Source organism: Rutidosis leptorrhynchoides, chromosome 8 (assembly GCF_046630445.1).
Source record: "Rutidosis leptorrhynchoides isolate AG116_Rl617_1_P2 chromosome 8, CSIRO_AGI_Rlap_v1, whole genome shotgun sequence".
Lineage (NCBI taxonomy): Eukaryota > Viridiplantae > Streptophyta > Magnoliopsida > Asterales > Asteraceae > Rutidosis > Rutidosis leptorrhynchoides.
In genome coordinates this window covers 346,435,664-346,453,034 of record NC_092340.1, presented here as the reverse complement: position 1 = coordinate 346,453,034, position 17,371 = coordinate 346,435,664, and the positions used below count along the sequence as shown (strand labels likewise).

Sequence of the window (17,371 nt, the reverse complement as noted above, 5' to 3'; positions counted from 1 at the left end):
CCAGCACTTGATACTTGAGCATGACGGTAACGGGTCTTTCTTGATGCCATTCATGAGAATAATCGGCTTGCTTCTCGATTATCTCATAAGCTTCTTTCTCAATTTTGTCCATGAGGGAACCTCCTGCTACTTGATCAATGAAAATTCGGGTTGCAACATCACAACCCTTGTAGAATATTTGAACCTTTTGGAAGGTATCCAAACCTTGGTTTGGACAACCTCTTAACATCTTGGAAAATCGGTTCCAAGCTTCATACAAAGTTTCCAACAGCTTTTGACAAAACTGAGTAATTTATTGTTGGAGTCTTGCGGATTTGGAAGCTGGATAGAATTTCTTTAGAAATTTTTCTAACATATCATCCCAAGTGTCAATCGTACCATCGGGTAAAGAATCTAACCAACTTCGTGCTTCCCCTTGGAGTGTCCAAAGGAAAAGTCTTAAAAATACAGCTTGATCGGTGTCCGCTTGAAGCTTGAATAAAAAGCATATCTCTTGAAAAAGACGAATATGCTCATTAGCATCTTCATTTGGTTCCTGATAAAAACTCACGTTTTCACCCCGGTATTAAGGCCCAAAAACAAGAAAGATTCAAAATTTATCAGCAAAATACCCACTTCGTCGGTTAGAATTGAAGAACAAGTAATTATGAAGGCGGTACAAAAAGAATCAAAAGAATTGGAGCTAAAACGAAGATTCTAGAGCGAAAACGGTGAAAGACAAGAAATCAAGTTACGATCCAGGGAATCAAGGCTGACCAGCACACCATACGGCTTGCCATACGGCCTGCCATATGGCCTGCCACTATGGATACGGCTTGCCAGATACGTGCCAGCAGGTGCCTTCACCATACGGCCTGCCAGCCATACGGCCTGCCAAATATGCCCCACCATACGGCCTGCCATACAGCCTGCCAGGCGTATTTTGGCATTTTTCCTAGTCTATTTAATGGGTCTTTGTCATTCATTCCAACACACACTTCAATTCACTTCTTTCTCTCTCTTGTACAATATTAGTCATACTTTCAAGGCCTTCTCACCTCCGAGCGGGAAATTAAGTACCCGGAGGCGAACGCTGAAGATTGTATTAGGAGCGGTCTGGAGTCTTGAAGTTGTCACTTTTGTATTCGGAACTCGTTTAATCTACTGGTACCTCTATCCTTTATCTTATATAATGTTTTATTATATTGTTGCCATGATTAGCGAGTAGTTATCTTTAGTGTATGCTATGATGTAAGTAGTTATAATGCCGAAATAATATTATGGTTTGTGTATGTTGTCGAAATGCTTTCCGATTATGCTTTAAACTCAATCACTTTTCTAACTAATAGAACGTAGTTATAGGCTCTTTATTGGGAAGTCGTGAACCCCGATTCAGAGTACACTATCTGTGTCACCCCTTGGTAAGAGAAGTCTATCGGATATAACGTAAGATCGACTGAGGCACACCGGTTGTAGCAAGTCTATCAAGCTTTGGATTCCGACTGAGGACTCTTTCGTAGTGAAACATCTGACTAGACCCTTAGTACATTGTCGGTCCCAGACCATGCTAGTGTAGTCACCAAGCATATAAACTTCGTACGTGCACACTGAAGCACAACGGTTGTTGTAAACTGTACCTCTGCTAAGTAAGGCCATGGAACACGGTTAGTGTTGACCAGTACACTACACCATAACGCGGTCTCAAGCATTGCACCCCGCTTGAGGGATTCTTAGTTAATTAAGGAACTGTTTGTTTAGACACATAAAGGATTGGACCGTTAGGATAACCGAACGTGTTCATGGAAGTCATCTTGACTTGGCCATGGTGTTCTTTATGGTTGAACTCTTTTTAAGGGCCTAACTATCTTTTACCAATCATTAACAAAAGCATTGAAGCACATCACGTCTCTCGGATATGGTAAACCATGTATTCTATTATGCTTAAGAAAGTTTAGACCATTTTAGAATGTTAATACGTCACCCAACCGAGTCGCTCAATTGGATGAGCCGCCTGAACGTGTATGCCTGTAGTCAGACTGCACGGGCGTCGGGGGTAAGGGACGTTGCTGTCTATTCAGAATCTTCAAGCTTAACGCAGTACCCAGTGACATGTCTTATGACAGGGGCGTTTAGGACCAGTGTAATGAATACAAGGTCTCTGCCTATTCATGAGCCAACATTCCATAATCTCGGCAGAATAACTGATGAAGTCATAGTATACGCTTACTTTAACCTTATTTGAATTACAAATTTTATCGCATTTACTTTATCTATCTTATAAACTAGAAAATCCCAAAATAAATATTTACTACTCCCTAACTATCTTAGGCTAAAATATAGGTTCGATGTTACTGATATCTCAAAAATACGACTCTAGGTCATACTTCCCTTACTCATAAGGAGTAGTAAGATTTAGGCCCCGCTAAATATAAATTTAAAACTGTACCCTCTCCCACGAGTGGCTGATCCTGGCGAGCCGCGGCCTAACGACACCGCGCAAATAAAAACCTTCCGTTTCGGCCATATCAAGAGAGACTACTAAGTTTTTGGCGCCGCTGCCGGGGACCTGGTATCAGGCAATATTACTCTCTATCAAACTTATTCACAAGCATTTAGTTGTGTCTAAGAAAGACAATTATACACGAACTTGGTTATTGGATTTTCCGAACAGTCGCCAATTATATTGGGACCAAAAGGATCCTGCCTCTCCGTAGTTGGCCTGGCCACTTGGTTTATTGAATAGTTCGTGCGGAGCTCTGTTACCGAAATACCAGGGAATCAGTAGCTAGAACCAAAAACATATTACACCATAGGATAGTTAGTTAATTAGATTAGATTACCTTAGACTACCTTAGATTAGATTACCTTAGATTAAAATTAGATTATCTTAGATTAGCTTAGTTTATTATAATTTAGCTTATTTGCGAAAATTAAAAACAAAAAGGCATACGTAGTGTATGACCCAAACCCGATCTAGACCAGGGCTGTTGTTATTTATACCTGATCCAGACGCAATAATCTCTAAAGCACGCAAGGAAGCAAGAATCAGAAACCAAATGGCATTATTCGTTACTTTAGTAGAAAATACCAAACCCTCGATTGAAGGTCGAGGAGGACCAATTAGATTTCCAGAGATTCAAGGACACTTGTTCGAGTTAAAACATCACATCATCCAGCTCATTCAGAATAGCTGTCAGTTTGTGACGCACCGTACTAAATCAACATGTACAGACCATCAACAACAGGATCATTACAAGGTCAAACACTATATATTGTTTCAAAAGAGTTTGCATTCATAATAAAAGTGATGTCTTAACCAACATCAAATGTTTAACAACCCAAAAGTATGCTTCTACGAATAGCAAGCATAAGTAATAGTACGTAACCCATAGGTCGTTACAAATATATCGTTCAAAAGTATCATGTTTGAATGCAAAATAACGTTTCATGCGGTGACATCTCTAATAAGCGCAGCGGGTGTCTACAAAGCATGACTAGTATAGCGGAAGCAAGCAAACCTTAAGCACCTGAGAAAAACATGCTTAAAAACGTCAACACAAAGGTTGGTGAGCTATAGTTTAAGTATAACATTAATGTAAGTAGGCCACGAGATTTTAGTGCTACAAAGAGCGTTTCAAAACAGTAATCCAAATCCGTATGTTTAAGTATATGCTTATGACGATCGCTCCAAATCCATATGGACAAACACGTCATTCATCGATTTCATTGCGAGGTATTTGACCTCTATATGATACGTTTTGTAAACATTACATTCTTTTGAAAAGGCACACCATAAATGAATATTTAAATCAAAGGTTTTCGACATCTGATGATTTCTACATATAGACAATCACCGTAAATAATAGTTTACAATAGTAATTCCGTTGACAATACAGTTAAAATAAGATACATGGTGATGATTTGGTGAATGCAACGTTTCCTTGATAAATATGCCATGTAAGACTCCATGCACATAGCTTGTCTAACATATAAGCAAACAGCGGAAGACTTCTAGGGAACCTAAGAATAAACATGCTAACAAGTGTCAACACAAAGGTTGGTGAGTTCATAGTTTTAGTGTTTCGCATAATCTGTATATAAAGGTGGATCACAAGATTTCAGTTGTTTCATCCGATACGTTTATCAAAATATTCTACGAAATTGAGCACCCTGGTAACTAAACTTAACGTATATATAATTTATACCCTTTGTATAATCATCTTAATAATACACGCAAACCAACATGTACGCTTCTCAAATAGCATACGTCCGTTAAAAGGCTAGTGCTCTAGCTCAGACGGGGATATCAAGCCCTATGGATCCATATATAACTACTCACGCCCACCAGTTCTTATAACTGGCTGTTACTAGTTACCAAAGCTAAGGGATTTTTGGCTCAAACTCAGTGTAGAATTTAGTATGTACTTGTATCCATTGTGTTTAAAATAAAGTGCATGTATTCTCAGCCCAAAAATATATAATGCAAAAGCATTTAAAAAGGGAGCAAATGAAACTCACCTTAGCAGCACATAAGGTCATTCATCAAAAAGTGACCGTAACTCGGAATGCAAGATTAATCGTAGATGTCAACGTATCAATATTGAGATTCAATATTGCAGGAAAGTACGTAGACGCAACAGAGATGATAAATACTAGGTTTGACTTGCGAACAATACCCATGAACATTACCCATAACCTCCATAACTATAACCCATAATTTTCTTAGTTCTATCCCGTTTGAAGCTTGTTTTGAAAGTGACACGCTCATGACCTCGTCGTAATATTTTATGTATAATATTACTAAAAATATTAAGATTAATAATAATAATAATAATCTTAATAATATAATAATAATAATAATAATAATAATAATAATAATAATAATAAGAAATAAATACTTAGGAGTAATATGTGTAAAAAAACATGCGCAAGAAACCTGGTATTTATAGCCATAATTCCTGATTCTGATGCCCATGCGATCGCATGGGTTTTATGCCTATTTCTCATGCGATCGCATGGCCATCAGATCCAGCTCACATATTTTTTGTTTTCTTGTTTGTCGACATAATTAAATATAATATATATAATATATATAATTTAAATAATTAATTATATATTATATTAAATTCATGTGCATAGTTGACTTGTAATTTTCGTTCCGATGACTCATACATTGTCACTCGACTTATGTCCCGGTTCCAGTTTCTCGAACGCATTTTAGTACGCTTATAAAACTCGCAATTTACGTTTTGTGACTCGTACTTTTGTCAAAATATAGTGTTAAATTATCAATAAACTATATCATTCAAAGTGTATCTTAAACTTTCGAGTGTTTTGGTCATTTACTTCTATAAATCATTGTCTCGCTATTTGTTAATATATATATATATAATAACAAATCGTTTTATGACCAAGTTAATATATATTTTCAACAATCATAAACACGTTTTAAATATACGTCGTAAGTTATTCATACAATTAATATTCCAACTTATCATATATATTCAAATAAATATTTAAACCAATAAGTTTAATGTACGGTATCAAAAAAATTAATACATTGTTACGTTTTCAAGTTATAGTATATATATATGTATCTATATACATATAATTGTTCGCGAATTGTCGAGAACAACCGAAAGGTATTTGAATATATGAAAATAGTTCAAAAATTTTGAGATTCAGTTTTACAGACTTTGTTTATCGTGTCAAAAATGTTACTCATACAAAGATTAAGTTTAAATTTGGTCAAAAATTTCTGGGTCATCACAATGCTCAACCGTGAGCACTCGGTAACTAACTTAACGTTTAATAATATATCACCCCCTGAAAGTACAATTGGCAAGTGCGTATGTTTATGAAGTATTAAACACTCATTGACTGCTAGCGCGACTAGCCCGAGTGGGGATGTCAAACCCTATGGATCCATATCTAAGATTCGCGTTCACCGGTTCAAAAACCAATGACTAAACATTACCGAGCTAAAAGGAATGTTTATGCCATTGTATAACCCACACATATATAAGTTTAATTACTCGTGCCTAGTATGTAAAACGTAAAATGCGCATGTATTCTCAGTTCCCAAAATAGTTAAAGTAAAAAGGGAATGCTATAACTCACAATGATAAAGTAGCGGTAAAGTCGAGTTGGGAAATAAGCAAGTACGTAGGTCCGGAAAGTCTTCAACCTAAGTCAAATAGTACTAAGTCAGTAAATCATCCGAATAGGTTTAAAAGTATGTAAATAAGTCTTAAGGGTCATCATCATTCATCATTAAACAAAGGTGTAAAGTAAGTTTCGTTCAAGTATAGAGTTTAAAACAAAGGCTGAGTTCGATCAGTCACCACGGCCTCAATACCTACTGAAATAAGGTGAGACCAGTGGCCATGGCTCCGTATATGAGTCCTCTAGTTGTGGAAAAAATTCCAGAAGCAAACTCGTCTTCGTTTGACCGTGGCGACGTTCTAAGTGCGAGTAGGTCAGAATTTTCAGCACAACGTTAAAAGGACATAGTGACGATCGGAGGGCCATAAATCCTAAACTGTAACTCGGATTAAGACGAGTCCTAAATGAAAAGTTATTTAATCGAACAGAGATATCTGAAAATCATCTTTACAGTAGCCCAGGTCATACGGGTCAGACACAGAAACAGTAAAACAGTAGGGTCAGTAGGTTCCGGTGGTTCTTGGTGCTCGATGCTTATCATGGTTCTCATCCTTGATGCATATAGCTTCAAGTGTACAACTCGTTGATGTGTTTGCATCATTTTCACCACGGTTTGACCATCATAACCCAAGTGTAAGTCTAAGACATGAAGCACAACTCACTTAAGTGTGTTTTGATGAACCAAAGTTACATCAAAGTCTTAGATTCGACACATACATGAAATGTAAAAGTAAAATTAACCAAGTTTTGACTATTATGACACAAGTGTAGGTCTAAGACATGTAGCACAACTCACTTAAGAGTTGTATGAAGTTTGATGAACCAAAGTTACATCAAGGTCTTAGATCTAACACATACATGAACTTTAAAACTAATATTAAGTTACAACTTGAAAATAAACTTATAAAATCAAGATCTTAAGTTGTAGAACATAGTTCTTAGTTAGATCTTGAAGATCCTAGACCCAAAAGTCTAGATCTAACATAAGTGTACCAGGTTATAAATAAATAAAGCTTACTTACATGTTCTTGAACTTTTAAGGTTAATTTTAGTTCAAGAAAGTATGAGATCAAGACTAACTTGTAATACTTGACCATTTAAACCAACAAACATGAAATTAAAGTGCATAATATAAAGAAATAAACTAAGTAAACAAGTTAATAAGTTCATGGGTTTCATACTTTAAAGATTCAAGCCTAAGTCTTGATCTTTAAGAAAGTAAACTTTAAAGTTTACGTCACGAGCTTCAAGTATGATCTTAACACATGAACTTACAATTTTTTTTTGAAACAATAAATGTAGAATCATAAACTAGTAAGTTTATGTTCTTGTGTGTTCTTGTAAATACAAGATAGAATGAAGAATCAAACTAAATAGTTTGGTTCTTAACAACATGTAAGTAATAACAACAACTAGCAAAGTAAATGATTAAGTAACAACAAGTGATTAAACAAGTGAATGATGATGTTGTATATGTATAAGGTTTCGGTTTTAAGACAAGGAAAGAAGAGAGAAAATGTTCTTGTTACTTACAAAATGTAGAGGAAAGATGAGAGAAAATATGAGAGAAAAGTAAGATGTAAGTTTGAAGTGAAGTGTGTGTGAGAATACAAGAAATGAAGTAGTCAAAAAAAAGATGAAACTCCTCTAAAAGCCAACAAAGGCCGACGGTCTGCATCACAAAAGAGGGGAGGGATAAGTCCATTAGTCACTAGCATGTAAGGCTTAAAAGGTTGGTTAATATGGGTGCTTACATCGGGATCATGGTGTAACTATATTCCTTATGCACAAAACTAACTAGTTCCATTTTAAAGTGATACTTACATGAATGTTGGGCTAATTAAGTCCATTAATATGGGTAGGGTGGGCTTCTAAGCCCATGTACAATTAAAAGGCCTAAGTATGTATGTAATTAACAAGTAAGTCCAATAAAGCCCAAGTAATTAACTAGTAACCATAGTTAATTAAAATGATTAATAAAACTTAATCGTGAATGTAAATAATACTCGAAAATATTATTCGTGTAATGTACGTGTGTCACAGAGACGTGTCGGGCATTCAAAAGTCAAGTACGGTTAATCATGGTAACAAGTAAATGTAATAACATACATTCGTTTAATCACAAGTATTAATAATAAACATTATTAATTAAACGTTGGAAAATCTAGGGTCGTTACATTACCCACCTGTTAAAGAAAATTTCGTCCCGAAATTTTGAGGAGTGACCAACAATGGTACCGCATATAAATAAGGAGGAGCGTATCAAGGTTCCATGAGTCTCGCAGCTCAGAAGTGAGTTATTTACCTTGAAAGGTACTTCGGCGTATGAAAGTGAGAATAGGTATATGCCACTAATTAAGTATCTTGTCCTAAGAGGTCAATAAATTGATTTCGTTTCTGATTAACAGGAGTATGTCATCTGAATGTATATCCACAAAAGGAAAGATGGTGTGTTTTGCCTTGCAGGCACCTTCAGTAAGCTGGATGCGTGAAATGCATCATGAATGTTTCTAAGCTCATTTAAAACATCGAGCGCTTATGTCGTAATACAAAGCTGACAGGTAGGATGGAAAACATGGTGATCAAAACCATGCAATTTGATGTTTGGATAGCGTTAGTCACGGATTTTACCAACCCCTTGATTTCGGAAGGAGGCCATAGGCATAGGAACTCGATGTTTAAGAATGTTTCATTTGAATAGGTGAATTGAAATTTTAGCTAAAAGTGACCAATCGGACTTGCAAGCCATAATTATTCATAGTGTCTTCGGAACGATCTGAACGAACAATGAGGGATATCACCTAGTTTACCATACGACAGGTGAACCTATTCTTGGATGAAATGAAATGCACAGTTCCGTAATGTAACTTCATCCTTTCAGTTACATGTTGAAGTTAGGGTTAACGTTAACTAGGGCGACATACAATTGCAACCAATGAAGGAAGGAATGTGTAGAGTAACCACATCAGTGTCGTAGATGTTTTAAGCAGTCCCCTCCCAAGGGGTAACAAGATTCATAGGTTCTCAAAGTATCTTATATTACATTTCTGAAAGAAAGTCGCACGAAAGGTGTGGAGTGTAAACTCTTCGCGTGGTTCGTTCTGAATTTATCCGTGTACCTAGGGGGTGTGCGACTGAGAAGATACGTGAACTCTTGGTCCTAAAGAATGGTTTACTCCGAGTGAAAAGAATCTCAAAAACGATTCTTGTATCTCAACATACTGATTCATAGAGATGATGTTTACGAGGGTGTTGCATTTAGTCATGAAATACTGAGAGTAGAAGCTCACCTCGTGTCTTTCCTACAATAGGATGACCAATGAGTGTACCTCAGAAAACTGATTTATCGGCCCGCATTTTTGTCATGTCTAGTTTTAAAAAGAACATTTTATGGGTGCAAAGATTTTCTAACAAATTTTATAAAACCGGCACCCAAAGTGGCTCAAGAGTTTTTAACAAAGATCTTAATAGTAAATTTCATCTCTAACAGAGGGCGAGAAAAAGTGTGATCCATACATGGTGTAATCTAGTACGAAAACCTTTAATAAAATCAACTAAGGGAGTTTTTGAAAAACAATACCTTTAAACGTTTGTTGTGACAACGTAAACGGAACGAAGTTCCTAGTAAATTTAGAAGTAGGTACAACGTGTACCATTTTGCACAAAACTATTTGACTTGAGTTGAATAACTCGGTAAAGGAGCGGTTTTTAAATAATTTGAAGATATAACTTAGTATCAAAATAAGTAAGTATAAATTTATACGTATATGATTTTATAAATCGTATAAGTGACAGAAAAGTTTTCAAATCTCGTGAGGACCGCACAAATAAACAACGGGTAAAAATTTTGATAAACACAGTTTTTCGTATTTCAAAGGTTACGAGTTGGAAAAAAAATTGAGTGGAAAAGCTTTGAATCATCGGGTGACCGGTTACTAGGTAATGTAAACTAATGACATAAATGTAGTTTTGGTAATTATCAGAACACAAGTCTTTGGGCCAAAAATATTCACGTGCGAAGCCGTTGCTAAAAAGTAAGGTACGAAGGTTAGAGCACGAGGATGAGAAGTTAATTGCTTCTTGAATTTGCAAAGTGCCAAACAGGTTATGACTAGTAATAAAGTCGGAATAATGATGGTATTAATACCACTAAATAAGAATCCCTTGGAATAAGTCAGGACTTAGAGTTATGTAAGAAAGAGCATTGTTCCAACAGGCGTGGTGAAATAAATCCATGGGGTAACGCAATAGTTTTGGATGGTTTAAGTGTTTGCGGATGCCTGAAGGCCTTGCATGACGTGGTAGTCAGTGCCTTTATCACATACACATGGATCTCTTGATTTCGACAGTTATAAAGCCTTTATGATGACTTGGATACGAATAACACGAAAAGTTTTATATAATAAGCAAACAAAGTTTTATAGAAATTGTTTATGGTGACAATGTAAGAGAAGAAAAGAAGTTCTTAGTAAATTAGGGTTATGTACAACACGTACCGTTCAGAGTATAATATCTTTTGAATGAAAGATTTGATTTATAAAAGTGAAAGTAAGGTTTCATACGTATTTGTCAAAAATAAGTAATCATTTACTTTATTTTATATAACGGGTATGATTTCAAAAATTTGTATGAATGGCAAACAAAATAATTTATTATTATTATTATTATTTTTAGAGCTTTGAGAGGATAGCACAGTAAAATAATGTGTGTAAAATTTTGGCAAACAAAATTTTCATATTTCGAAGGTTACAAGTTGGAAAAGATTGATGAGGATCGAGTAAAAGACTTTTGAAAATTTCGAGTGATATTTGAGGTAATAAAAACCATTGAATTTAGATGTGATTGACAACTATTAGTAGGGCATAAATCCTTTGACCAAAAATGCTTAAGTGTGAAGTTGTTGCTTATAAGTGCGATACGAATGGGAGAATATGTGGATGAGAATGAACCACCCATTGATTTTTGGAAAATTTCAAACTGTTATGACTAATTATCGAAGTAAGAAGAATGATGTTGTGGTTATCATCGAATAAGGAATCTCTCGAAATAGGTGAGGGTTTAGAGTTGCGTAAGTATGAGTATCAAATGTGATTCTTGGGTAATCTCTAATATAGAATTTGAATTGCTGAAGTAACGGAATAAGATCCCTTTAAGTATCGTTGTGCAAGTTTGTCCATTGTATCGGTTTCTCTTGTGGGTAGAAAGTGAGCAGATTTGGTGAAGCGGTCAACAATAACCCAGACGGATTTTAGCTTGCTATTCTCGCGAGGTATACGAAAAATTTTCTCACTATGAATATCTTTCGCTTTCATCCTTGAAAGTCAGTTCGTTCCAATTATTTCATCAAGCTTCCTAACTTGATGAGTATTAGGTTAATCTTAAAGTTCATCCCAACTATTGCATCCAATTTCCCAAATTGATGGGTATTAGGTTAATCCTAAGGTTCATTCCAACCAATCTTATTATACTGCCGTGAAAATTTTATCAATCTTCTCAATTAACATAAGCCTGTGTGTAGGTAAGCTAATCCTTTTCAACTACTACATTAAAACTTCCAAGTTTGGTTAATATGAGGTCATCTCCAAATGACCCACCTGTTAATCTTGAAGTACTACCTTAGATTATTCCTCTATCTTTCTCAGCTTACCATTTGCTTGCCCTATAGAATACTTAACCCTCATGGTTGTTATTGGCTTATTGGTCATAACACTAAGGTTCTTAGATATAAGGTTTCTATCGCTCCAGTATTAAACAACCTTGAGACAATAAAACGTTGTGATGAAACGTACCCTAACTAAAATCAGGATCCATGCGAGTTTCCATAACTGAGATAACGATTGCTCTACCGCAAGTCAGTACAAGGTGTTTCCTATTTGAGAACTTTTTCCCTAAATGTCCAGGGTGTCGATATCTATAACAAATTTTCGGGTTATCAATTCTGCAATCAAGGCCCTTCTTGTACAGTATCTGGGCTACGTGGTTATTCCTTCCCTACCTTTAACAGACTATAATGCGTATGCTCAGGTGATCCCTGCCAAAGTTTCCCTGAATCACCTCATATTCCTCATGTAGTGACATTGGAACTTCTGCATGATTTACTTCAATATAATCATGCTAGCCTGGCGTCATTATATTGTACTAAATCATACGTTCATTCCAATATCACTTCATATGGTCAATGTAACGTGATCACTTCAAGTTCTACTCAATTTCATCTAACGGTGCTTTACCTGTGTTGTCTCGAAATAAAATCTGCATAATTAATCTCACGGTTTCTCGGTGTGGATGCGTAAGTTCAATAGGTCATGCATCAATGCCTAAGTGCTCCGAAATTTCTTCAAAATATTCGGGTTCAGGTAATGTCGTTAGGTTCCTTTCTAAAAATTTCAATCTAGGTCTCGTGTCGAGTCGTACGTATAGCAAGTAGTAATATGATATGTCTTGAGGCAACTCCCAAGTCTTTGGGTATGGCTGAGCATCAGTAGAAGACACTATGACCTTGTTAAAGGAGATGCCTTCCCGACTTCTCCAATGTCTAGGAGTGTTAGGGACCTAAGTCCAGAAGTGTCGTTAGATCGTCGAGCAGTGGTAAAGAATGAAAGAGTTAAGTGACGGTCATGAAAGCGTACAGGGTATGTATCAACTGAACAATCTTCTAGATTGCGTGAAGAAATGTTTCGATCTCTGGAACGGTGGAACAGTAGTAACAGGTGGATTACACTACTAGTTCTTAGGGTTAGACGAGCGGGAAAGTAGTTTAGGAAAACATCTGAACTGGGAAGGATAAGTTCTCCAAGTCGGTATATCGAATAATAGACATGTAGCAAGCGCGTATTCAGGCATATCAACTACAATAGCCTAGATCGTCTACAGCAGTACGTAGCATAGCAACAGTGACAGTATCATACCGAGGTAACATGCTAAAGGCAGATAGCAGCATGCAGTAGCGAGAGTAAGCAAAAGCATACCGCGAGTTTACATAGCAGTAAAAGGTAACAGTAGCATGCAATCAAAAGCAGATAATATCATGCAGTAGTGTGAACAAGTAGCAGTACATGATATATAGAAGTAAAAGTAAGCAGCAGTATGCAGTAAGTTCCGCAGAAACAAGTAAACTAGCAAGATGTAGATTAGTCCTATTAGTGAATCCTACTCGGGTCGGTCCAGACTCACTAATGCATCCTAATTCCCTACAACCAATGCTCTGATACCAAATGTGATGCCCCGTACTAAATCAACATGTACGGACCATCAACAACAGGATCATTACAAGGTCAAACACTATATGCTGTTTCAAAAGAGTTTGCATTCATAATAAAAGTGATGTCTTAACCAACATCAAGTGTTTAACAACCCAAAAGTATGCTTCTACGAATAGCAAGCATAAGTAATAGTACATGACCCATAGGTCGTTATAAATATATCGTTCAAAATTATCATGTTTGAATGCAAAATAACGTTTCATGCGGTGACATCTCTAATAAGCGCAGCGGGTGTCTACAAAGCATGACTAGTATAGCAGAAGCAAGCAAACCTTAAGCACCTGAGAAAAACATGCTTAAAAACGTCAACAAAAAGGTTGGTGAGCTATAGTTTAAGTATAACAGTAATGTAAGTAGGCCACGAGATTTCAGTGCTACAAAGAGCGTTTCAAAACAGTAATCCAAATCCGTATGTTTAAGTATATGCTCAACCGTAGGCATTCGGTAACTAACTTAACGTTTAATAATATATCACCCCCTGAAAGTATACTTGGCAAGTGCGTATGTTTACGAAGTATTAAACACTCGTTGACTGCTAGCGCCACTAGCCCGAGTGGGGATGTCAAACCCTATGGATCCATATCTAAGATTCGCGTTCACCGGTTCAAAAACCAATGACTAAACGTTACCGAGCTAAAGGGAATGTTTATGCCGTTGTATAACCCACACATATATAAGTTTAAGTACTCGTGCCTAGTATGTAAAACGTAAAATGCGCATATATTCTCAGTTCCCAAAATAGTTAAAGTAAAAAGGGAATGCTATAACTCACAATGATAAAGTAGCGGTAAAGTCGAGTTGGGAAATAAGCAAGTACGTAGGTCCGGAAATTCCTCAACCTAAGTCAAATAGTACTAAGTTAGTAAATCGTCCAAATAGGTTTAAAAGTATGTAAATAAGGTCTTAAGGGTCATCATCATTCATCATTAAACAAAAGGTGTAGAGTAAGTTTCTTTCAAGTATAGAGTTTAAAACAAAGGCTGAGTTCCATCAGTCACCACGGCCTCGATACCTACTGAAATAAGGTGAGACCAGTGGTCATGGCTCCGTATATGAGTCCTCTAGTTGTGGTAAAAATTCCAGAATCAAACTCATCTTCGTTTGACCGTGGCGACGGTCTAAGTGCGAGTAGGTCAGAATTTTCAGCACAACGTTAAAAGGACATAGTGACGATCGGAGGGCCATAAATCCTAAACCGTAACTCGGATTAAGACGAGTCCTAAATGAAAAGTTATATACTCGAACAGAGATATCTGAAAATCATCTTTACAGTAGCCCAGGTCTTACGGGTCAGACACAGAAACAGTAAAACAGTAGGGTCAGTAGGTTCCGGTGGTTCTTGGTGCTCGATGCTTATCATGGTTCTCATCCTTGATGCATATAGCTTCAAGTGTACAACTCGTTGATGTGTTTGCATCATTTTCACCAAGATTTTACCATCATAACCCAAGTGTAAGTCTAAGACATGAAGCACAACTCACTTAAGTGTTGCAAGTGTTTTGATGAACCAAAGTTACATAAAAGTCTTAGATTCGACACATACATGAAATGTAAAAGTAAAATTAACCAAGTTTTGACTATTATGACACAAGTGTAGGTCTAAGACATGTAGCACAACTCATTTAAGAGTTGTATGAATTTTGATGAACCAAAGTTACATCAAGGTCTTACATCTAACACATACATGAACTTTAAAACTAATATTAAGTTACAACTTGAAAATAAACTTATAAAATCAAGATCTTAAGTTGTAGAACATAGTTTTTAGTTAGATCTTGAAGATCCTAGACCCAAAAGTCTAGATTTAACATAAGTGTACCAAGTTATAAATAAATAAAGCTTACTTACATGTTCTTGAACTTTTAAGGTTAATTTTAGTTCAAGAAAGTATGAGATCAAGACTAACTTGTAATACTTGACCATTTAAACCAACAAACATGAAATTAAAGTGCATAATATAAAGAAATAAACTAAGTAAACAAGTTAATAAGTTCATGGGTTTCATACTTTAAAGATTCAAGCCTAAGTCTTGATCTTTAAGAAAGTAAACTTTAAAGTTTACTTCATGAGCTTCAAGTATGATCTTAACACATGAACTTACAATTTTTTTTTTTTTGAAACAATAAATGTAGAATCATAAACTAGTAAGTTTATGTTCTTGTGTGTTCTTGTAAATACAAGATAGAATGAAGAATCAAACTAAATAGTTTGGTTCTTAACAACATGTAAGTAATAACAACAACTAGCAAAGTAAATGATTAAGTAACAACAAGTGATTAAACAAGTGAATGATGATGTTGTATATGTATAAGGTTTCGGTTTTAAGACAAGGAAAGAAGAGAGAAAATGTTCTTGTTACTTACAAAATGTAGAGGAAAGATGAGAGAAAATATGAGAGAAAAGTAAGATGTAAGTTTGAAGTGAAGTGTGTGTGAGAATACAAGAAATGAAGTAGTCAAAAAAAAGATGAAACTCCTCTAAAAGCCAACAAAGGCCGGCGGTCTGCATCACAAAAGAGGGGAGGGATAAGTCCATTAGTCACTAGCATGTAAGGCTTAAAAGGTTGGTTAATATGGGTGCTTACATCGGGATCATGGTGTAACTATATTCCTTATGCACAAAACTAACTAGTTCCATTTTAAAGTGATACTTACATGAATGTTGGGCTAATTAAGTCCATTAATATGGGTAGGGTGGGCTTCTAAGCCCATGTACAATTAAAAGGCCCAAGTATGTATGTAATTAACAAGTAAGTCCAATAAAGCCCAAGTAATTAAATAGTAATCATAGTTAATTAAAATGATTAATAAAACTTAATCATGAATGTAAATAATACTCGAAAATATTATTCGTGTAATGTACGTATGTCACAGAGACGTGTCGGGCATTCAAAAGTCAAGTACGGTTAATCATGGTAACAAGTAAATGTAATAACATACATTCGTTTAATCACAAGTATTAATAATAAACATTATTAATTAAGCGTTGGAAAATCCAGGGTCGTTACACAGTTTCACAGATTACCGAATGACGATCCTAATTCTCACCTTGATAAATTCATATCTCTTTCGAACTCCTACAAACAGCCAGGGATAGGACAAGATATAGTCCGGCTATACTTGTTCCCCTATTCTCTCACTCATCATGCTCAAACCTGGTTTGAAGGACTGGAAAAAGATTCCATCACGTCGTGGTCGGAGATGGCTACTAAATTCCTAACCAAATATTTCCCTCCTTCCAAACAAACCAAACTGAAGAATGACATCATTAACTTCAAACAAAGTTATGATGAATCTCTTTACACCGCATGGGAGCGATTCAAAACCCTGCTGAAGAAATGCCCTAATCACCAGCTAGAACGGTCAGCCCAAATCTGTACATTCTACAATGGTCTTACGGTAAATCATAGGACAACGATCGATGCAGCAGCTCAAGGAAATCTGATGAACCAAACCACAGACGAAGCATGGGAATTGTTCGAGAACATGACGATGCATCATCATGACTGGAACAGTGGTGAAACAACCTCATCATCTGCACCACTCTCTGCACTTAACAATCAAACGGAGGCCATCAAATCCCTCACGGATAAGATGGAATCTCTTGCCAAACAACTCAGAGAATTGAAAACGCAACCGCAGCAGGTTAACCAAGCTCAGGCTTGTGTTAATTGTACCAACCCGCAACCTACTGAAGATTATTAAGTTGAGTACGAAAACCCTGACGGTTCAGTCTGTTACGTCCAATACCCAGCTCGTCCACCAAATCCTGGATTCAATCAACCACCTAGGGTTAATCAATTTCAGCGAAGCAATCAACCTTTTCGCTATCGCTATCCTCCTTATCCAGCCCAAAAATCTCAATTGACCTACGATCAACCACTTCCACTCATTGGTCCACCAGTTGAGGAAAATTCTCCTACCACCCAGATTACAAAAGCAGCTAACCCCACTCGCGGAGCTGAT

At 36.3% G+C, this 17,371-nt stretch overlaps 1 non-coding gene across 1 annotated transcript; it reads left to right on the top strand.

Annotated features, from left to right (window-relative positions):
* The first annotated feature begins 200 nt into the window (after positions 1-200).
* On the top strand, positions 201-307 carry LOC139865215 (small nucleolar RNA R71). The gene has a single exon (XR_011764735.1). It is a non-coding gene; the product is annotated as a small nucleolar RNA R71 (small nucleolar RNA).
* The last annotated feature ends 17,064 nt before the right edge of the window (positions 308-17,371 follow it).